Source organism: Megascapheus bottae, chromosome 2 (genome assembly GCF_031878675.1).
Source record: "Megascapheus bottae isolate mThoBot1 chromosome 2, mThoBot2.hap1, whole genome shotgun sequence".
Classification (NCBI taxonomy): domain Eukaryota; kingdom Metazoa; phylum Chordata; class Mammalia; order Rodentia; family Geomyidae; genus Megascapheus; species Megascapheus bottae.
Genome location: NC_143510.1, coordinates 79,505,234 through 79,529,060, shown reverse-complemented (window position 1 = coordinate 79,529,060; position 23,827 = coordinate 79,505,234). Strand labels below are relative to the sequence as shown.

Here is a 23,827-nt window from a genome sequence, read left to right as displayed (position 1 = left end):
TATTGTATCTGTTCAGTTACAAAGGAAAAAGTACATACAAATTAAAAAAATAACATTTCTATATGAAGGACTCAGACTCATTGGGCGTGTTGTTTATGTCTGGTAAAAGTTGGTCATTTTCTCAGTCATTCTCTTACTGTTTGAAGCAATGAAATGAAGAGGAAATACAGTGATGAAGTGTATTAAAGCTGAGCTTCCGCTGATGTTGTTGGGACCCCAAAGATAAACACTTGAGAAAAATGATGGGTTCCTAGGAAGAGTAGAGGGTCGTTTCGAAACCCTATTAGCCTAGGCATTGGTTTAATTTTGATCCCAATGTTGATAGTTCAGGCTATAATTTTGCAGCAGACCACAGTGGCTAGGTTCCAAGTCTGCATAGATGTACTATTGTCTTGCCAAGGGGGGAAAATCCCATAGGGTATCAGTGGGGTTCCAATTAAGGAAAAATAAATTCTGCTTCTGCTGTCTCCCTGACAGGAAGAGGCAATGACCCTGCATCCCAGCACACAGGCAGGAGATCCCTCCACAAATGAAGGTACAGATGGAGGGCCCTGGCTGTCTTGTTCTGTCCTATCCTTTCCTGTGGCAGGGACCAAGAGTATGGCAGATAGTATCAAGAGTGACTTATTCTTGTCTGCTTATAATATTTGATTTTGTTTCCAATAAGGGTGTTGAGAGCAATAGAAGGAATCTTGTACAAGACATAAAGTTCCTTCCCATGTAAAAAATGACTTTTGTGGCTACTCCCACCCCTCTCCATTTTCCCATCATTTAAAAACAAATCCAGGTTTTTTAAATTTTTTTTTTAGTCTCAGAGCCTCAGTGTCTCTCTCTTATAAATGGAGAGACATAGTTATATCAATCATACTTGGCTCCTTTGAAGACCTAGGTTGCATGAGTTACATGTGTGATATCTGAAAATAGTCAATATTTAATAAGAAGCAGCTATTCTTATTCTTAGCACTGCTAATTAAGTTCTTTATTCCCTTTATGCCTTCCTACCTGCAAGTTCTTTTGAACGCCTCAGTCATTCCACAATCCCAACAAAACAAAGAAATCCAGTATATACCAACCCCAGCCCACCTCATTGTTTTCTTCAACTGGATTAAATTTTCTTTGCAATGACAAGAAAAAGCCTGAGATTTTTATCTTTGGGTCTGGGTCTGGAGAGATGAAAAAATATTTCTTAAAAATGATTAAAAGGAGACAGTAAATATGTAAAGATGAGATTCACTTTTGGCTCTGAAAGAATATTCAAAGTCTGGCCAACTTTCCAGGATAGTATGACCTCCACAGAGAGAAACTAGAACCCATTAGGCTTGTCTTCCAATGCCCAATATGAATTAGCACCTCTCCCTCGTGACTGGGCATGCATGCAAATGTCCACCTGCATGAACAGCCTTTCAGGTACACTGCAGCCTCACTCAAGGAACAAAAATGCTTTAATTACCATACCTAAAAGTCTTCTCCAGAGGATGATACATGCACAAAGCTTACTGCCAATATTGTGTAAATGTGAATTTGCACATCTCCTATTTCATAATATACTAGCTATTTATGCCCAAGTTTTAAAAGACAGCACTGGTGACTTGGTAATTAAGAGGGATTGCATTTCAAATGATAACACAATATACTTTGTTGAGATCCTTACAAAATTAACAAAAAGAAAAGATGTTAAACGTTGTTCTAAATGGAACTGAGAACTTATAGGGTGAAGGTAAATTCTGCATTTGTAAAAATCAAAAACAAAACACATTAAAATAGATTTAAAAACTAGTTCTTTATCCCTTTCAAAGTAGGCTTGTTTGAAATGATTTCATGTCTAGCATGCCAAATATAATGATCAGAATCGACAAGCAGTGCCCAAGAAAACAGACTCTCTTCGGAGCGTAACTTCAAAAAGACACTTTTTCCTTCCTATGGCTGCTTGCCTCCCAAGCCACAAAGAGGGCTCCAGGCTCCACTGACCACAGGAAATTCCAGCCAAGATTCTAATCTCTACAGAAGGCCAGACAAGGGGAGAGTGGCCTAGGGCAGCAACCCAAGAGTGTGCTATTTTACTCAATATGTCTTACAAACAGGGAAACACCACCAATCACATTCAGCACAGAAATGCTCTGATTACGAAAAGTAACACAAGTTTTTTAACTCCTTGTCAAGATTTCCTGACACCCAACCATCTCATGAGGTCAAGAAATATGTCCCTAGCTTCAGTTTCTCCGTTCTCCTTCAGAGAACATAGTGAAAAATGCGGCCACAAGGCTGCCTTTTAGAATGTCACACTTGGCTAACTCCTGCCATATCAGAAAGTATGCCCATAGTATTTGGGTTCACAGAAGAGAAACCTGAATCAATTTAGAACAAAAGAAATTCACATATTTCAGCTTCTTTTATATTTTTAGAGTGCATTGGGTCTAGTTAAGTTGAAAATAAAAAGTTTGATCATCGAGGCATACATCACGTAGGTTATAAACAGAATGAAGTTTAAAAGCTAATTAAATTTAATAAGGGCTTCTCAGAGAGCAACAGGCCAGCTAATCTTCTGTGGGAATATTTTGTTTTATGAAGAAGTCAATAAAGTAGAAAGTTGTTATGGTTATAGGTTCTGCAATGTGATCCACCACCAAAAACCTAATAAGAAGGGGGGGGGGGAGAAAAGATGTGATACATGGATTTCTATGTGGAATGGATGGCAGAGCCAAGATGCAAAGAATAGATAAGTTAGAGCTGTGGACGAACTAAATTTGAAGGCAGACAGTAAAACGGATTGAACCTTATTACCTTGAGTCCCTGAGAAATTCTCGAGACAGTTGGATGCAATTTGAAAAGGTCAGAAAAATATTTCCTGCACAGCATTACTGCTTCATGGTTTAAGGGTGTACATTTGTGAGATGCCAACTCTAATCATTTTTATTGACTTTGCTACCCAGAGACAGACAGACAGTCTGGGAGACAAGACGAGTAGATAAGAGAAAGGCAATCTTATAAAATGAAAATCTCTCTTATTTCCTTCTTTCACTAGTGACAGTGAACAGTTCCAGTTCTTGCCCATTTGAGGAGAAATTACCCCAACTTCCCATGGAAGACGTATAGAAGGGAAATAAAAATCTAGGAAAGTATTGCTATCTATCTAGTGAGGTCATTTCCTTTTAAAAGTGGTGTATTTCACTAAAGTATTGGAAAAGGATAATGTGGCTGCACTTTAGCCCAAAGTGTGAATATTTAAAATGAAATACCACAAGTGGTATGATGAGGATGGGTACTCATTTATTAGCAACATTTCCTTTGAAGGATGTCATCAATTAATCAATCAAAAGAAATGGAGAAATCATGGGAAAAGGTTAAAAATTAAATCAAGGTATTATTTTATGGAAGGCTCTAATATTATTTAAAAACCATTCCAAATATCTAGGAAACAAAATTTCTCCCTTTACATTGAGATTGTTAGAGAATAGGACAATTTGTTAACAAATGTGTTTGTGGGTATTTTTGAAAAGTTGCCTTTATATATTTATTTTTGCATGCAATTGTAAGTCAAAATTGACTTTTCAACACAAAATGGCACAATCCATTCCAGCCCTGTGAAGTTTTAATTACCATCTGACTTCTCTTTCTATGAGGAGCCTTGTATTTGAGGGGCAAATGCAATCTGATTGCTCTTCTCTTGTTCAGGAGGAAATCTAAATATTTCAGTGATCTTAGGACCTCCTTGTATATTTGTTAACTTTTTTCTTTCAATCTCACTTGAAATATTTGGCATTGGTTAAATATGAGCAAAGTATAGTGAATGAAAAACATTTCCCCTTATGGAATCTCTTAGACCTCTGAGAAAAGAACCGAAGAATCTACTGGATTTCATGTGATGCAATGAAAACAAGTGACTCACATTTTAAAACTCCAGGTGTCTTATCTCTTAGTTTTTGTAGTCTTTGTTTTGGTAGCAGAAGTGTTTAATACTCCAACTTTGAGAGTTCCTTGTGAGAAGGAATTTAGACCCTTATGCTGCTGCTGATTGTATAACAGCAAGCCTAATAGTTTCATTAGTTTAAAAAGTAACAATGATCATAGAAGCAATGACCATTAGTTGAGTATTTATCTTGTGTGCGCACAAGATGCACATTGTCACCTCATTTAACCCTCGCAAACAATGGAAGTCAATGATAAGAAGGAGGCTTGGGAAGCCAAGAGAGTTTTCTGGGTTTAAACTCTAGCTCATTTCATTCCATTCTCTTCATTCCATTTTCTAATCCAAAGCTGTGAGCTTTTAACCACCTTCCACGGGCATTACAAAATGTAAAGGGCCATTCTTCAACATGGCTCAACATCTCTAGAAGTATATGGGCCCAAATCACTGCTCTGTCCACTAAGCCATGGCCACATTTGGTGTCTACTAGTTGTTGTTAATCGTAGTTGTAGAGCTGTGAACAAGCAGTTGTTTTTAGGCACTTTTTTGTTCTCCTGGAACTTAGATCAAGAAGCATATGATACACAAACAGTAAATTCCTTAATCCATCTATGGCATCCACTAGCACCTAATAAATCCTGGAGTCTAATGGCACACAGCATACTTTTCTACTTAAAGTATCCTGGAATTATATGCTCAGAGAAGACCAGGAAGAGAAAATGTCTCCTTAGATAGAGCTGCATTAAGGGCAAATACGTTAGCTCAGTGGATTATTTTTCAGATACAGCTTTTAAAGGGAAAATGTATAGCTATTTTGTTATTATCACAGGTAAACGTACAGAATAGAGAGAAAATAACACTAGGTCACAAAGGTTTAGTCCATAAAACAGCGCAGGACTTTTGATTACAATAAGATGTACCAAACATTGCAAGCTTTCAACAGAAAGTGTGATTTTATCATTATTTGACAATCATTTGTTTCTGCCAATTTACTAACTGTACACTTAGCAATGTTTCCTTATTTACAGATAGGTAACAAAATGTTAGTGGGTGTGCTTAGCACACATTGCTCATATCTGCACAGCAGATTGAAAGTCAGCCATGGGAGGCAAACCTGAAGTAGAACTGTATCTCGAATGGTAGAGGGCTATCTTTGAGTAAAAAGCTCAGGAACAACATCCAGGACCTGAGTTCAAACCTTAGGACTGACACACACAAAGAAGAAAATGCCTGAAAAAATGTTTTTAAGACAAGTTAATTGGCCAGTGTCTATTTTTCCCAAATAGCAGCAATTTACTCACAAAACAAGGTACAATTATACTTAAAAAAATCTCTATAATCAAAATGCTGAAAGAAAACATCAAGCTAACTTGTTTATATGAGGTTTCTATTTTCCTGGATTCTTCCTGTAAGCACAGACTCAGCTTCAGGCATTAATGTCATTAGAATTAATTCTCTAGATCCAATACTAAGAAATAAGAAAATCACCATAGTTCTAGCAATAGAAGCCGTCAGCACCTCTCAGAAATTCTGGAGAATGAAAACCGAGCTCTTCCTCTCTGGATCAAATGTAATCATTAAGCAACTTTTAGAGGCTGATGATTAGATTTTTATTTTAACCATTATTTCAATAGTTCAATGGCACAATGTGACAAGTTTTGTGTACCTGACTTTCCTTCCCAGGAGGATTCTGGTAGTATGAGAATCCGAATGCTATCTCCACCTAGATTCTGTAAATTAGAGGGTTCTCCAGAGCATTCCTTTCCTATGTTGAGAGAGAGCATGGCTTACATTTTTTTTCCTGAATAAATTTTCAAAATCAAATTTGAAAGTTTTCGTGAAAGATGATCCTTCCCGGTGGGGGGACATGAAGCAGAACCTAAGGGGAAAACAGGAAAATAATTAGCATAAAGTGTATTAGCATTTAGATGCCTTTGAAATAATAAACAGAAGAAAATCAAAATGCTTATCCCCAAAAGAAAGGGATGAGAAAATATGAAATTAGCAGAACAGTTCTCGCATGACAACCCTTGCCTGAAAGCCAAACAGAACATTCTCATTGGTGAAGGTACAATGACCAGAAAGAGGGACGAAGAACTCCCAACCCTCTCTATTTTACTGTTGCCTCTTCATTGTGACTACATTAACATGCTCTATTTATGGTTCACCTCATGCCATACCCAAAAAGAAAAATACAATCATAAAATAGCATACTGTAGCATAGTAAGAAGAATATGGCCATTGGAGTCAGTCTACATTATTTTTAAGTCGAACCTGGATAATATTGGATTGCATGATTTAACATAATTATTTTTAGTTTTCTCTCCTATAAAACAATGATCAGGGACTCCACTGGTCCTGCTGGTTGTGACAAGTAGAGGGGACATTTAGAAACTACCCATGGGACATCAATGAAAACAACCATGTTCACTTTCTTCACTGGCATTAACTAAAACACCATAGTTTTGCACCTGTAGGATCTGGTAAGCCAAACACTATCACTCCTCCTGGTCCAAGCAACTTTCCTTATTAAAGAAAGAAGCCACAAGACATGTTTTGCTCTGGATTCATGGTGGCATGAATCCAGAATTCATGGATTATGAATTAGAAAAATTAAACTGTAAATGATAAAGTCAAGAAAATTTGGACCCTAAAGAGATAATTTATCTCATGGAGAGAATAATGAGCATTGAATTTAACTTTGAAACCATCCATATTTTATATGGCTCAAAGGAAGTAGTATGATGCTTAAGGATAATTTAAAGATTTGCTTTAACTCATCTGTCGCTGGTGAGTTCCCTGAGTCAGTCTCATGTTGGACAATCGAACCACAATATGCCATTTCTGGATGCCATATTTTGGTCTTGTATCTTTTACCATTTAGTTATTTTTAGTCACAATCAAGTTAACGCTTAGTTCACTTTATCAAAGGATGATTTTCCCAGAACACCATTTGATTTTCTCACTTGGTTCTAGACATCAGTTGGTGCTAATGGCTTAAGAAAGCTATGTTTTAGTTTCTTGACATACAAAATGGGGAAGGAAATATTCACTACAAAATTCTGAATTGCATATGGACTTCAGAGTCAATTTTGGTTTATGTTCCTTTCTTTTCTATCTGGGTGGCACAGGTCCTCAGCTTATCCTTCATTATTTATTACTTGTTTCCATGCCAATAGCTTTATAATCTGCAAATTGTGATCATTACTTTCTTGAATTCTTACATCATTTATTTCAAATACTGAAGTAAAAAGAGTAGGACAGAGAAAAAGAAGGAATAAAGACAATGAGAAGACTTTCATCTTCACAAAGATGTTGCTTAGTTGAGTTGAATTTATGAGAATCCTATTCAATCCTTTCTCAGAGACAGGGTTCTATGTTTGCCCTTCCTGTTTAAACTTCCCTTGCTGATGCATTGTGAGGCAGACACCGTGTGCAACAAAGATGCCAGGAATGCGTGGGGCTGAGAAAACTAGATCTCCACATTCAGAAGAATGATAAGAAAGCTTACCTAATGCCATATGCAAAATTCAAATCAAAATGGGCAAAGTTGTAAGTATAGATATGAAACTATAAAATTATAAGAATGAAAGATAGGAAAAGAGATTTCCCTGAAATTGGTATATGAATAATTTTGGATTAATTTCCATAAAGTCCTGGCAAAAATTTAAAAAGAAACAAGTGGGAATTACTTCAAACATAAAAAATAAATCTGCAAAGCCGTGCATGGTGGCTCATACCTGTAATCCTAGCTACACAGGAGGCTGAGATCTGAGGATAGTGGTTCAAGTCCAGCCTGGGCACTTAAAGACCATGAGGCTCTTACTCCAATTAACCACTAGAAAACCAGAAGTGGCACTGTGGCTCAAGAGTTAGGGCAGTAGCCTTGAGCTGAAGAGCTCCAGGGAGAGCACCCTGGCCCAGAGTTCAAGCCCCATGACTGACAAAAAAATCTGCACAGTAAAGGTAAACAACAAAGAAAGAAGAAATAATCTACAGAATGGGAGGACTGTTTGTGTTCCATATATCTGAGTAGCTAAAATTAAGATACATAAGAAACTCAAACAACTCAACAGCAAATGAATATGAACACAATTAATGGGTGGGCAAAGTCTTACTAGAGATCTTATAAGAAGACATGTGAGTGACCAATAAATACTCATTATCACTAATTATCTGGGAAATGCAAATTAAGATAATAATGAGATATAACCTGACAACTATTAGAATGTCTTTTATTAAAAAGATGAAAAGTAATGTGTTGGAAAGATGTTGATACATGTATGGCAATGTAAATTAATACAGCTATTATAAAAACCAGTATGGAAGTTACTTAAAATATTAAAAATAGAGCTGCCATGTGACACAAGCAATCCTATTCTGACTGCAAATTTAATGACAATAAAATTACAGAAAAAATGATATTGTCTGGGTGTATAGTGGTAGAGTGCTTGACATGAGACCCTGGGTTCAACTTGCAGTAACCCAAATTGAGGGGGGCAAGGGGAGGGGAGCAGGATGAAGAGCAATGACAATAACTAACATAAATATCACTTCGTTAATATAATCCTAACTAGGAAAAACCATGAGGGACATACGCAAAGATTTTGAGTAAATTGATCTTTTTCATTTCTCTCCCAATATACTTGAATATATAGGCAAATAATAGGTGAATCATAGATATCAGCGTTTGCTACATATATACTTGATGTTGCTAAGAATGTTTTCATTAAGTTCCTAGAAGGAGGAACTGATATCCTACCATATTAGGCAATATCAAGGGTCTATAACATAGAGACTCTTGCTCCATATATTAGAAAACATGTCATATAAAAAGAATCAATAGGATTTCATAAGCCCAAATAAAATGATTTCATTTTCAGATGAGATTTTGTGGAGCTGATTCAAGAGGAACCGATGCAAGAAAATTGATTTGACCATCTGGACTGATTGGAGGAAGTAACTGGAAAATGAACTGGTGAGATGTACCTGTGGATGGATAGATACTGGAGAAGTTTTCAACAAGAAATGTGTAGCTAATGAGTAGAACTCGTGAGTCTAAGGAACATAGAAAAGCCTGGCGATCTGGTCCTATTCCCTCCGAACACAAATGCATCCCTGCAAATCATATTATCCTTTAAGGCCATTACATTCTATGTGATGTTCAGTTGATGTGTCTGGAGGGAGGTCATTTCCAAGAGTTTTTAGGGAATTTGCAATGATATACTTTCCCCTTCTCCCTCTTCCCCTCAGGTCTCACCTGGGACAAAGCTTACCTCATTAGGTTGGTTTTGTGCTAAAGTACACCAACTGGTATTTAAACCTAACCAAATTCAAATATTCACACACACTGTTCATTACCAGTTTTACTATGTTTTAATTTCAAACCTAAATTTCATTGTTCCACAATAATTTCTGTAAAATGAACTTGAGTAACCATGAATGAGCTGAGATGAAATCCCCAATACTAATGGTTTTCAGTTAGCTTGGTAATATCTTCTGGGCTTGTTAGCATATTTTAACTAGCACAGAGACCCATGGTGTTTTTTTTAATGGTATTCATCATCTAGTTTTCTCTCATGTTCTTTTTCAACTGACAGGCAAGTTGATAGGCAAAGCAATGAAGGGAACAATACAAAATAGAGGAAGTGATTGGTTCTACAGATTTGTTCATCTTTGGGCATTTGGAAGTCATTCTCCTTGCACGGCTGGGTTCAACTGAATGACATTTTAAGAATAGCCCCAAACTAAATAGATCATGGTTATGTGCTGAGTTTTGCTAATTGGAAGGGTGGACAAGCTCCTGAGATGACTTATTTTTAAAGCCTGGAAGCCACATGTCAACAATATGCGATGTAGAAAATCAGGTTGCTGAGTATGAATCCTGTTTCTGACCCATGGTATTCTTTTGTGCTTCATTTTCTCCATTTATAAAACTGGAAGAACAAGATCCATCCCCCCCCACCTCCATCTCAAGGGTTTCTTTTGTCTGAATTAAATGTGAAGTGCTGAGCAGTGTCTGGCTCATAGTACAAATGATATAAAAGTTAGCCACCAATATCATTATTCATGTCATATGCACATCAGTTAAGAGACACAACATAATCTCTCTATTATACTAGCTTCAGCACCAGACAGAATTAAATACCATTTAATTATCTTAGTGTAGCCATTGTATTTGTGATCACATGGAGAATGCTACACTAAGAGTACTAAACAGGGCAGAAAAATGTCCTGTCTTTACAGAAATTACACTGTAATGTTATCCCATAAATACTTGAACAATATAATGTCATGGAATGATATGTGCTGTGGAAAAAAAAACTTAATTAAAGAAAAGGCAGAGTGCCTTTACATTCAGCCCTGTTTAGTGAATGGCTCAGTATGAGGTTCTGCTTTTCCCCCTAGAGGAATTTTTGTGCTGACATTCTAGGTAACTGCTTCACTGAAATTCCAACAAAAATAATTTGACATATGATCGCATCCAGACAGTCCTATATACACTGGGATTCTAAATCGTAATGTGTATGTAATTTCCTGAATGGCTGCTCGTCACGTCCATCTGGCCTTATTTCCACAGCACTGGAATACCCCACAAGGCTATAAACCCTAAAAGTCAGAAAACAGAACTTAAAGACCCAAACACATGTGAGGTATGTTTTCCCAAGCAACAGACTGCAAACAGGCACTGTGGTGACTTCGTTAACTCCCCAACCACAGTGGAGTGTCTCTGAGTGTTGTGCATAATGGTCAGGGAACATGAAAGACATTCCACTGCAGACCTCATTAAGTGGGCTTAAGACAAGGTTGACAGGCTAATGACAAAAAATCTAATTTGGACTTTCTGGATGTAAGAACCCTAAGCAAATCCAAATAGACCCCAACTCTACCATGCATGCGATCAAAAAAGGCAGCCCACTCAGTGTCAATTAGGCCCTTGGAGTTCATGAATCAAAGGCTAGGGAAAGATGGAGGCCCCTTTCAACCTCACTGAATAGGAAATAGTGTCCCGTGTGCTTTCCTGTTTTGGCTCTTGTACTATTGACATTGCATGGATGTCTTAGGTCCCTAAATGAACAGTGGTCTCCTGGGAAATGTTAATCAGACTTCACGTATCGTGCACAAGCTTGGCTAAACCTGGACATCACATTGAACAGAATGCATTTTTGCGATTGTTTGTCCTTGTTGGAAAAGCCCTGGCTTTCAACATCCTGTCAGCCCCTATGAGGCCAGACCATATTAGCTTGCACATAAAAGCTATGTTAAGATGTGCTGGTTGCTTAGTGTGCTGGTTTCTCCTCTTCAGCGACTTTTTTCATCCATGAGGGGAGAAGCTTTCGCTCCCATGAAATAATAATGACGGCACCTGTGTGTGCCAGACACACATCCGTATCATTACAAGCCCATTTCAGAGAGAAGGAAAGTGAAGATTGAACATAGTTCATATTTCATTCCCTCCTCACCGAAAATTAATGAAGAAACAAGGGTATAACCCCAGGCTATCTGACTTCAAAGCCTTTGTATTTCACTGTCCAAACTGATGAGAAATTAACATTTGTTTAATGAATACATAAGTGAACGGATGAATGGGTACATTCCTCAATATGTTTAGATTTAAAGTAGGAAGGATTTGGTACTTTAATTTGATTGCTGTTGCAATAAGAGGCCCATTCTCATAGAACAGTGATTTGAAATCCTCCACTGCACTATGCCTTGTACTCAGCATTCCTCCAGTGCTTGTTTAAGGGCCTCCAAGATACTTTTAAGATCTACATTGAATCAATAAAATATTTTAACATGACACAACAAATGATAAATGGCTGAGATGGCTTTCTTGGGACATTTTCTTTCTCCTGTAACTATAACTCCATAGAGGAAAGAAGATTTTTTTTCCCTAATAGTAAATTTCTTATGCGAATGTTTGGTGTTGTTTATGTGAGTAGACCTTGCTATTGAGCCCAGGCTGGCCTTGAACTTACAGTCATAAGTGTTGGAAATAAAAGTGTGTGCCACTGTGCTCTGCTGTGTGATAATTTCGGAAGAATTCTCTAGGGAGGAGGTGGGAGGAAAGAAACTGGGAGAAAAAGGGTATCGATGTTCAAGAAGTAACATACCTACTACGTGACAAATGTAACTGCAACCCCTCTATACATCACCCCAACAATAAAATACAAGAAAAAATTCATAGACATTTTCTCCTGGGCCCTTATCTAGGCCAGAATCTCAGTTCCTAGGCTCAGCATTTCCAACTCCAGCTCACTTCATTTGCACCATACCCTTAATAGTAACAGGGAAAATGGTCTGTTTGGCTAGTGTATGCAATGGAATGAATCAGCATGCCTCCAATAAATGTGTATAAAAGAGAAACTACATCTATCAGAACCTAGGCAAATGCTACAGATTTTCCAACATAATCAGCCCTAGGCCTTATAATCAGATGCAGTACTATTTACATATAACATTACTCTGTTTGCCCCTATACTAAGCAGAAAGATTGAGCACCTTTTTTTTTTTTTCAGTCTAGGAAAAGACTTCAGGAATGTTCTCCTACATTATTCCCTGCTCCCCAAGGCAGTAAAGACCTTCAGTAAGTCACTCTGTACCCTTAAATAGACACATGCACACAAGTTTACTGTTAAAAGTTTAAAGCAGTTAATAATACCACATCTAAAATTTTTCTCCAGTTGCCTCTGTTTTTATCTCAGCACTGTGTATCTTGTGTAGCAGTGACACTACTTCTTCTGTTCAGTTCAGTGCTAGGTGCTAGGTTCATGCATTTGTGTTCACTATGAAATTCACTTTTCCTTTCAGTGTCTTAAAAAGCTATGATAATCTATCTTGCATAGATGACTAAACTAAGGCCCAAAAGAATTAAGGAGATGTCCCCAAGTTATACTTTCAGCAAAAAATCTGAGGGAAAACTGAAGTTAAGTCCATCTATGGCCAAAGCTACATTTCAAGTTGGAATCCCACTCATTTGAAATGTGCATGAAGTTAGCATATGCAATACTTTCCAGGGGGTGGGGGAATAGTTAAAAAATCTCATCCTAGTGAAATCTGAGATTTCCTTTGGCAGATAATTTTTTTAAAAAAAATTGCAGTTTTCTCACTATAACCAGAAACTTTCAAAGAATTTTAATGTCCTCACAGGGTTTATAGTCTGTGGGTTGGGTAGGGTAGCACAGCATGTAAGATAGCTACTAAGCATTACAGAGGGGATTAATGGTTTTTAGTTCATTGACAGCTAGTCACACTGGGGAGAGGAGGATGTACATTGAGTGTCTACCATACACACATCATCTCTCAGGAATAACGTGCCTACTGTGTGCATGTCACTTCTCAGGAATAAAGCCTTTTGAATGGCCAGGGGAAGGCTTAACAGAATAGCAGAGATTCCCCTCAGGGAGCCCAAAGTCTGTCCTTGGGAAAGAAAATCAGAACACATGAAGCCGAGCAAGTGAAATTAATCTCTGAATGCATTAGCAATACTTAGATGTATTAAAATGAAATCAAAATTTCTTTCAAAGGCTTAAGTCCTTTTAGCCTTTAACTCTGTCAGACCTGCCTCCCCCACAGGCCAATTAGAGTTCAAAGAAAAGATTCATACACCTCATTTGCAGATCAGTTGAACCTTGGGCACAACTGATAAATCCTTAATAAGTCAGAGAGATAGCTATATTTATTCTTAAAATTAACTAATTTCCACACTGAGGTTAGGCGATTTGCCTCAAGACAATTCATTGTGAAGTCTGATAAACTCCATAATTCCACTTCTGATTTGACATCCCTGACCTGTTTTCCTATTTAAAGATTACTTTTAGAAACACATGCCCTGACATCTCTCCCAAGTTCCTATTGCATGTGGAAACAAAACAACAACAGAAATTTTACTGGAACATTTAAAGGAACACACTATGACAAAGAATACACAGGCACTGCTCTGTGTAAAACAGCTGTCAGTTTTACAGAGGATTTTGCTTCCTTTGTCTATGTCTGAAAAGCTGACAGGGCTTCTAGCAATTTCTTTAGAGAACCCTGAAGTATACAAAGTAAATATTCTACACACACACACACACACACACACACACACACACACACACGCACGCACGCACGCACGCACACACACCACACATTGGTTACATAAAACTGAACTCTTGAACTACCTGAAACAAAATACTGTTAAACACTAGGCAATATACACTTCTACATATCCATCTCAAAAACATATAAACTTACCTTTAGGTAACTTTTGAAAGAATAAGGCTAAAATCATCATAGGTAGGACAATTTTGAAGGAGGCTTAAATATTTGTTTTCTGCTAGTCAATGATCATCATTATGAAGCATATGAATGTTATTTTTTAAAAATACAGATATTAGCTTCACTAATTAGATGGCAAAGAGTAATCATATTTTACCATTGATAATGACACAGTGAATGGAATACAAATGGTCTAAACATTTAATACACATTGTCATTTTCTCCTCTAGTTATTTTTTAAAGCACCTTTTGCTATCCTGGGCTAATTAACAAGATATTCACATTTTCCACAGTAAAACAGAGCAGAGACATTGTCTCAAATTCCTTCAATTTCCTATTGGACACCATTGTAATTCTGTTAGAACTCAACTTATCTTAGAGAACCCACATGACACAAAACTTTGGGGATAGAAATTAGCATAATTGAAATAATTAAAATTTTGGTAATTATAATTCTCACTTAAAACTGAATTAAATATGCCAAACTATAATTATGTTCAAATTTGCATCGTGAAAATTGCCCCCCATTTGTCTCTTGGCATCTTAAAATATCTAATAGGGGATCTTAAGCCCTTCCAGTTGAGTCAAGAGGCCTTATCTTCACAGCCTTTGGGAAGAGGAGACTTATTATGCATTAAGCACAGTTTCTTAGCCTCTTAGGGGAAGGATGATATTCCATTACCTCCTTGCTATGTGATATGCAGGACTGGTACTGCAATCTTTGGGTACCTCAAAGTTACAGTGCCATTAAGGAGTGCTGAGTGCCACAGCAGATCTCTCTCTCTCTCTCTCTCTCTCTCTCTCTCTCTCTCTCTCTCTCTCTCTCTCTCTCTCTCTCTCTCTCTCTCTCTCTCCTCCCTCCCTCCCTCCCTCCCTCCCTCCCTCCCTCCCTCCCTCCCTCCCCCCCCCTCTCATTAATCCTTTCTTTGGAGAGAATCCTTAAGCAAAGCAGGTCAAGTATTGGGACAAAGGTAATGAGATACAAAAACACAAAAAAAGGCTCCAATGTTTCAAACCAGACACTGGTTGAAAGGAAGCACTGCTTTAAAATAATGATCAGATATGAGGCAAATTGAAGGAAGACATCACTCACCTTTCAGCCCTGGAGAGGCACAATGATTTTTAAGAATCTTGGGATCAAATCCTTTATGATAATGATTTTTTTCTGGATATAAAAACAAAATAGTCTGTTTCATAAGCTGTCTGTTTAACTCTCCTGCTATAAGATTTACCAACTGATGTGATTAACTTGCAAGAGGGTTTATTTATCTTTATCTCTGGGATGATAGATAGATCTAATCTGTGACTGTACTGGTCAATAAATAGACAGGTCTGTAAGTACAGAGTTGGCTCATTGTCAATGCACACAATGGGTTTCTTCCACCAAACATATGAATATAGCCTCAGTTGAGTAAAATATCCACATTAATAACGGAAGAAGGCAGAAGAACCCTGGCTGACATCCCATCTGTTCTTATGAATTAAATTTAGAAATCATATGTAATATAGACATTTCTGTCTGAATATCATAAAGCCCTGACACATCCAGGCTTTCATTAGAAAGCTCCACAATGTGACTTGAATAACAATCTGTCTTAGCTAATTAGTATTTTCAGTTTAGCATATTCACTTTCAGACATATTGCTGTTTGCACATGGTAATTTAGGTAAACAGATACCAACCACAGCTGCGTCAATTAACACTGCTAATCAAAACTGAATTCAGGTAATTAGGCACATTTATGCAAAAATTGTGTAGTTCTGGAAGAAAATCGAGATTCTTCAGTAATATGTCAATAAGTAAAAATCTCATTTTGCTTATGAAGATGAGGAACAAGTGAGGGGAGAGAAATCACCATTAATATATACATCATGCCAACAGAATAAAATCCCTAAATTAAACTTCAGTCTTTAATTGGCCTGTATTTTCAGAAATTGGATCAGCTTTTTCATAAATGTTTTCCTCAATGTTTCCATATAGTAACGTTGATTCACATCTGCCTAAGGGTTTAATCATCACCAAGCAAGACTCAAATGGTGGATGAATTCTCAAGTATTTCTGTAATTAGAAGGGAGGTTGGTCAAGCTTCTTATTTCCTCTTGTCTAGAAGGAAGTCTCATCCCATTACCTAACTTAAAGCATGCTCTTTGGTATTCAGACTCATAATAGCATTTTCTTATTTTTTCCGGAAACTATTCTGCTATACAATGCTCTTTAATTGCCTTTTAAATCTGTTTTCCAATGGATGTAGTGGATTATTTCTTTTGTTTCAGTTTGAACATAAACTACATTGATAATGTTGTCTAAATATACTAATCTGTTCAGGATACTAATTTAATTTTTGGTAAGCAGTAAGTGGCTAATGAATGGCTAACAAATTCAATGTGAGGGGACTTTTTTGTTATAAAGTTAAGGTGAAGGAGAAAATTGGGCCAATTTTTAAAACATTGTAAACCACATGGGAGAACAACTTAGAATAGAATCAGTCTATCTGTCTACTGTCTATCTTCCTATCTATCCATTGTCTGTCTAAACTTCTCTCTATCCTCAGCCTCTAAAGCTTAGATTTCTTAGCATAAACACTTTTTACTAAATTATTGGGTTCAGTGTCCCTGTCCCTAGCTTTTTTTGTTGTTATTTTTTGGTTTTGGTGGGTCATGGGGCTTGAACTCTGGGCATGGTCACTGTCCCTGAGCTCTTCAGCTCAAGGCTATCGTCCTACCCTTGAGCCAAGCCCCATTCCTGTTTTCTAGTGGTTAATTGGAGATAAGAGGTCCTTTTGTGCCTAGGCTGGCTTTGAACCTTGATCCTCAGATCTTAGCTTCCTGAGTAGCTAGGATTACAAAGGTGTAAGCCATCCCACCTGGCTCTATCCCTAGCTTTATGTTAATAGTAATAATTACTTTCAATCCTATTTAACAAATTTTCCTTTGATGCCTTACCTTTATTTGGGGCCCTTCTTTTTTCTCACCTTTAATTTATCTTTTTTTAAATTGTAATTAATAAAAAGGTTACATTATATTCTCCAGATAGAAGGTATATTTCTTAACAATCATTGCTACTCCTTCTCATGTTTTTGTCCCTATTTCCCTCCCCACACCCCTCCCTAACTCTTGTTTTCCCCCTTCCCTATCCTATTTCAAATAAACAAATAAACATATATATAATATATCAGATAACAAGATAAGATGAGAAATAACATAGTACATTAAGAACAACAGTCACACCTTATATGGTTCTTGTTTCCATATCCTGGAAGTCCTTTCATTTAGCCTCCTCCTATATGGCTTTATGTAGCTAGGTTTTGCCCTATTGTAAACCTCTACTAGGAGAATCCAAGGTTTATACTAATTATGACAAATGAGGGAAACCATTGAGCCTATGTTTATTTGGGGCCCTTCTAAAAACCCTGTGGTTGTTATACAAAGGGAACCTCACACACATTACAATGCACTCTGAGCCAACTTAAGAGGAGTTAAGCACTAATAGAAGTAACTTTAAGAGGTGAGTCCCTCCTTATGAAGATAACTGTAACTCCTCTATATATCACACTGATAATAAAATAAAATAGGTGATTCTCAACTTTGGAACTTTCTGAGCTAATTTTAAAGAGGTTTGTGTTTTAAATTCTAAGTCATAATCATTGCTTTGTTATCATACTGTATCAGGGGGATGAGATCTAGCAAGCTATCTTTTTCTTACATACAACTATTTTTTTCAGTATTTATCAAAAGTGTTTTCTTTATATCCTTTAAATACAACTGGATGATTTCCTGTGGCAAAAACCCTAACAGATGCTGTGCTTAAAACACAATTCAAGAGCAGGAAATAAGAAATTTGAAGACACATTTATCAGTGGGTTGTCAAGTTAATCACACCAATGAAATTGGGTGATGTGAGCCAAAGACACTGTGACTTTATGAGTCTGTTAAACAGAATTATTTATGAATTTTAAATGAAAAGGAAGTAAGCACTAACATCCTAAAGGCAATCTTTAAAGTGCTCAGGGATTGATTTTCAGTAAACTCAATGATTAAAAATTTGAGAATTTCTGACTTCAATGAAATGAGCCAATTAAATGAAGTTCATTGCATGAGTGTATCTAGGAACAATCTAAAACTCCCAAGACATGTCTTACTTCCTCCTCCAGAGTGAATCAAGAGAAGGCAAATTCTTTCACTGTGGTGCTTAAGCTGCAGTAAATGCCTTTTTTGAAGACTCTAGATCTCATAGTCAGTAGTTTTAGCAAGGATAAATTCTATAGACATGACACCCCCAATGTTGTTTGAAGGAAGGCTTGAAATTCTATCATCTTCCACCCTGGCAGGTCCACTCACTGACTGTGTAATTGTAGGAAAATCACTTTCCAGTTAGTTCTAGCTTCTGATTTATAAAATGTGGCTCATAGATCTATTCACTGAGTCCTGGGGAATATAAAGAATTTAGGAAAGGGCTCTAGCACAACCTGTTGAGCCTCAGTACATACACATTAGTCAGAAGTAATGTTTCTAAATTGCCAAGTAGACAGCCCTCTGGCCTTTATGGGTTTTTACATACAGGAGTTTTCAATACTAAGTCAAATATTTGTGTCCTAAATAGGCATTGAAAATAATCTGGAGATGATTAGAGTCTACATGGTATGTGTAGCTTTTTATACAACAAGGATGCCCTTTTATAGAAGGAACTTGTGGATATGTATATGTGTATTATGGGATGATGGGGGAAGCTCCTAGAATAACTCTGCAAAAGATGCTAAATGATCACTAAATGCACAGAATGAATGCAATAAACCTAACACAAATTGCAGCGAATACAGCAATCACACTACATAGTACCGCTACACTGCATTAGGTCACCTCCCAACTTAGTTGAAAACTAGTTAGAGAACGAACTTTTCCCATTAACCTAGAATGGGCAGTGGGGTATCAGTGGGGACCTTACTATTTCTAGAGTATTTTTAATATAATTTTCAAACAAATTATGGGAAACAATTCACCTCACTGTTACTAATAAATTACTTTGTTCAAGGATTATTGTCTGTTAGAGTGACTTCTTGAAAAATCCTTAGGTATTTATTTTCTTACCACAAAAACACTGAAAATCCTTACTTCTGTTACCTGCCAGCTGTCCTTTGTTTAATAAAATTGCATGTGACAAACCTACTCTACACTTTTGTAAAATTAAGTTGCTGACAATGACTAAACCAATACAGTGAGTGAAATTACATCATTAGTTATTCTTCTAAAAAGTCTACTTTTTAAACACATGGACTCCATCTCAAATATAGAGTTCTTAAACATATCAAATAGATTAATGATGGGTTGTTCATGACAAAGAATGTTATTGTATAACTGTAAGTGAAAATGTCAGGGCTGAGCCTGGTTGGATTAAAGAGGAGATGATTGCCAGAAATCCAAGAAAACATAAAAAATAAAAATGTCTTTGAGTGGCTGGGAGTTTGGCCTAGTAGTAGAGTGCTTGCCTAGCATGCACGAAGACCAGGGTTCAATTCCTCCGTACCACATACATAGAAAAAAGCCTGAAGTGGTGCTGAGGCTCAAGTGGTAGAGCTCTAGTCTTGAGAAAGTCCAAGGACAGTGCTTAGGCCCTGAGCTCAAGCCCAGGACTGGCAAAAAAAAATGTCTTTGAGGTACACAAATAATTGAGGCAAAACAAATAATTGACTATAAGACTTAGAAAATATCTTTTTTTTTGCTTTTTCACTAACACTTCTTTTCTTTACTAAGACAATATAAATTCTACCTTCTTGAGAAATGTTTCCCTTTTATGATCATTAATGATTATTATGATCATTAATAACAATGTAAAGACCTTATTTGTAGGTTGGCTTATATACTTTTCATACTTAGAGAATGTTATCACAATGCCAACAAGTATGAATATTGAAATTTATTTTCACTAGTTCTCATAAGTGGCCAAATAAGATTATTCTAAATTAGAGATGATCTTTGCAATATATCTGAAGAATTAGTAGTGTGTATTTTATGGATTTATTTTTTAACAAGCGTGATCTACCATAAGGAAACAAGTATAACCACAAAACAATTGAATTCTTCAAAGGTTGAAAACACAGGGTTACCAGAACTACCCTTTATCAGAAAATCTATACTTTATCAGAAAAGTTACAGAAGGACATACTTGTTTATAATTTATGATGACTATTTATCTCACAATGAAGAGTTAGGAAATGATCCTTACAGCAAACAGATCTTAGTTAAACATGTTATTAATCTCTGCTTCAAGGTATTATCCAACTCTCTGGAGGATGTCAGAGTCACTTTGCCAATGGAATAATTGCTGTGGATCTCACACATCTTTAACTTTCTTCATAGCTCTATGGTGGAAGCCTATCTTTCAGTAGGATGTTAAAAGCGTACATGAAAAGCTTGTGCAAAAATAAACTATAGCACCTCAGGCTTCTTAATTTCTATACTGTAATGCCTCAGACTTTTCTACCTTGACACATTCAGAGTAAATTCTTTGATGAACAGAGAAAGAGATAAATTAGGTAGGGAATGAAGAGAATCTTTATTACCATTTTAATAGTTTAGACACATAAAAGGAAGACACATTCACTGTGTGAATGGACTTAAAACTACAAAGATTCACTGGCATAATAATAATAATAATAATAATAATAATAATGATATTAGAAAAGAAAATATGTTTTTGAAACAATCTGAATATAAATTTTTCAAAACTGCACCAAGAAAATTAAAGGAAGAACAGTAAAACTAAACCATTAGATAGTATAACAAACCATTAGCTTGCTTTTCCCATGTTTCAAACTTAATGAAGATACCGAGTCTTCCCTCCTCCCCACCCCAAAGCTGTCAGAGGCCATGGGGAATGGAATGCCCGACAGGAGACATCAGCAACTTTTCTAAGAAAGTGTATCACAAAGCATATGCTTTCAGGAGCCATTCTGTAGGTTTCACCTGAGTAGAATATGTAGCTTAGCTCATTTGTATTGCTACTCAGGATATCTGGATCTGCTTTGGGGAGTAAACTTTTATTACTTGGGCAGAAAGGGTTTCAGACTCCCCGCTTTTGCCTTGATGAAGGTTTAGTTAGGGGGAGAGTAGTACTTGGACAAATATAGACACACACAGTCTATTCTCCAAACATTATTATTATTATTATTATTATTATTATTATTATTATTATTATTTCTAGGTTCTCTGTCAAGAGAATGTTGCCATGTTCTTTCCCAAGTAAAAAAGCACTTAACTGTGCAAACAATTGAAAAATAAAATAGGATATTTTTATTCTTACAATTACTTGAGTGACATTGGACCTTCTAGATGTTTGCATTTAAATGGGACAGACTAATTCAGATTTGGCTTTTAATTTCAGAAAGGTTAATTGCCCCAATAAAGGTCACTCAAACTTTAATCTTCAATAAAATTGCAACAGTCCGATCACCTGCAGGACATTTATTGTACTCTTATTTCCATATGAAAGAAGGCATCTTATTCATCATTATACATCATTAATCTCCTAACTTTATATTAACCCATTTTATAAAAATATTAATTCCTTTGAAACTCTGATAAGAGCTCATTTCTACACATCTCAAGAAAAAATTCTAGAGGATTTTTTTGAAAACTAAAAAATAAGAGATTATCAGCTATGAGTGATTTACTGACCCCTTGTAATTATCTTAGACTTTTGATATTCCAAAGGGGATTCTTATACTACCAAGCCCCAATTACACCAAATATTATGGAGATTTAGGTTAAAATAATTAAAATATAGGAATTTAGTCCTCCATATATATAGTCTTTGATTACACCATTCATCTTGTTTTGTTGTGTACAAAAGTATTAATACATACAAAGTAATATTATGTTAGGTAATATTATATTTGAATAAGACTAGAAACACACTCATTAATTCAATCATTCGAATAAATACGGAGTGCCTATTAGATGTCACATACTAGGTGAAAGTGAATAAAACTTATCTGTACTCTGAGTCTATGATTTTTCTATGAAAAAGATATCTAGAACACAATAAAATAACAAATAAAACCTCCACATGCAGCTTTCCTAATCATCATCATTAGATTTTAGCAAAAACAGGAGAAATTGTAAATCAAATTATGCCCAAATTTTGATAGTGCTGAGAATTATCTGAATATCTAAAGGTTTCAAGCCTCCTTATCCATAAAAAACGAGTCATTTTTATTTGAGAATATGACATTTGATTGTTAAAATTTTAAGTCACTATATTAAGAACATCTAGCCTACAATGATTAGGAAAAACGAAAAATATGAAAAAGTTTCAGTAGACCTATTAAAAACCATATGTATTAGGAACTACCTTATTTTAAAACATTCATGTATGAAATTTAAAAACTGCCATCATTACCAAAGACAATAAGAATTTAAAGGAGACAAATTGTTGGGGGATTTTTTTTTTGCTCTGATATTCTGGTCTGGAAAAACATAAAGATAAAGGAAAAGACTCTTTAATATTTGTCCAAGTTACTCTGTAAATTAATCATCATGATGTTTTACCAGTGTGACACAGTATATATAATCCAAAATTGCTGTCTGTATGTTTTGAAACCCTTTTTCTCTTTAGGGCCGAAGTTCGCAAGCACATGCAAGAAGTGCATCTCCTCGGAAATCTTTATACTCCTTAATTAACAATACATGATTACCATAATTCAAGAAACACCTAAAACATGTTCAGTCGAGTAAAACAAATCACAGTGAAAAGACAAGTCTGGATGGCCAGAAAGTCATTGGAAAATATCATATCCTTTTAAGAAATACTCATTATAAATGTAAAAAAAATCTCGAATTACTTTATGTGATTTAAGTCAGTATCTCAGTCCCTTCTTCCTCTCACTTTGAAGACATCTTGAAAATAAAATAGAACCTGTACATACATTCTGAAACTGCACTTTCTTCTTTTCCTTTCCTGTAAGTAGATTTACACAGATTCGAACAAAACAATACCTTTTACCTTGTTGCGCAAAATAACTCCAATTCTATGTAAGAGAATGTTCACCTGATGTTTATTCTCAAGCAAATTCATAAAGATTAGCTATTGCATCCTTATCGTTAACAATGGGAAAACGACTGCTCTATGTTCCAACCCACTATCAAAATCCATTTAATATATTTCTGCACTTCTGGATTTTTAGAGGAAAAAGAGGAAAACCAAAAGCTTTCAGAGACTATTTTCTAAATGCTCAAAATTTTTACAGACGTTTTTAATGAAATCATTTCAGTCACGAAACATGAAAGACCCAACCATAAAAACAAAGCTCTCAACTTTATATAAAAGGTATTAAAAAAGAAACGTACCTTTTGGTTGAACAAGTTCGCAGTTTTTCATCATGCTCACACAGTTTTGCCGTTCCACCTTGAATAAAATGAAGCCCCTGGTCCCTTGTGATCTTTGTGACAATGGCATCACATCACTGGTAAATTTTTCAATTTAACTTTACAGACGTAGCAAACTTTGTTAATTATAATATTAGCCAGCTGGCCCGGTAAAATCAGTCACCCACTGTAAGGAAGCCAGACAAAGAGACATCTAATCACTGAAACCAGAGAAGATAAATTTTGTTCCTTTTTCATCTGTCTCAGATTCTATCCCCACTGACCCTCTCCTCAGCCACGACTG

At 36.1% G+C, this 23,827-nt stretch overlaps 1 long non-coding RNA gene across 1 annotated transcript in view; it reads right to left on the bottom strand.

The window, feature by feature from the left end:
• LOC150067389 (uncharacterized) overlaps positions 1-23,593 on the bottom strand; it is a 28,882-nt gene extending 5,289 nt beyond the window's left edge. The window contains exons 1-2 of the long non-coding RNA XR_016539596.1: positions 23,506-23,593; positions 5,571-5,783 (exon numbers count right to left, since the gene is read on the bottom strand). This is a non-coding gene — a long non-coding RNA (uncharacterized LOC150067389). The remainder of the gene's footprint in view (positions 1-5,570; positions 5,784-23,505) is intronic.
• Positions 23,594-23,827: the final 234 nt, after the last annotated feature.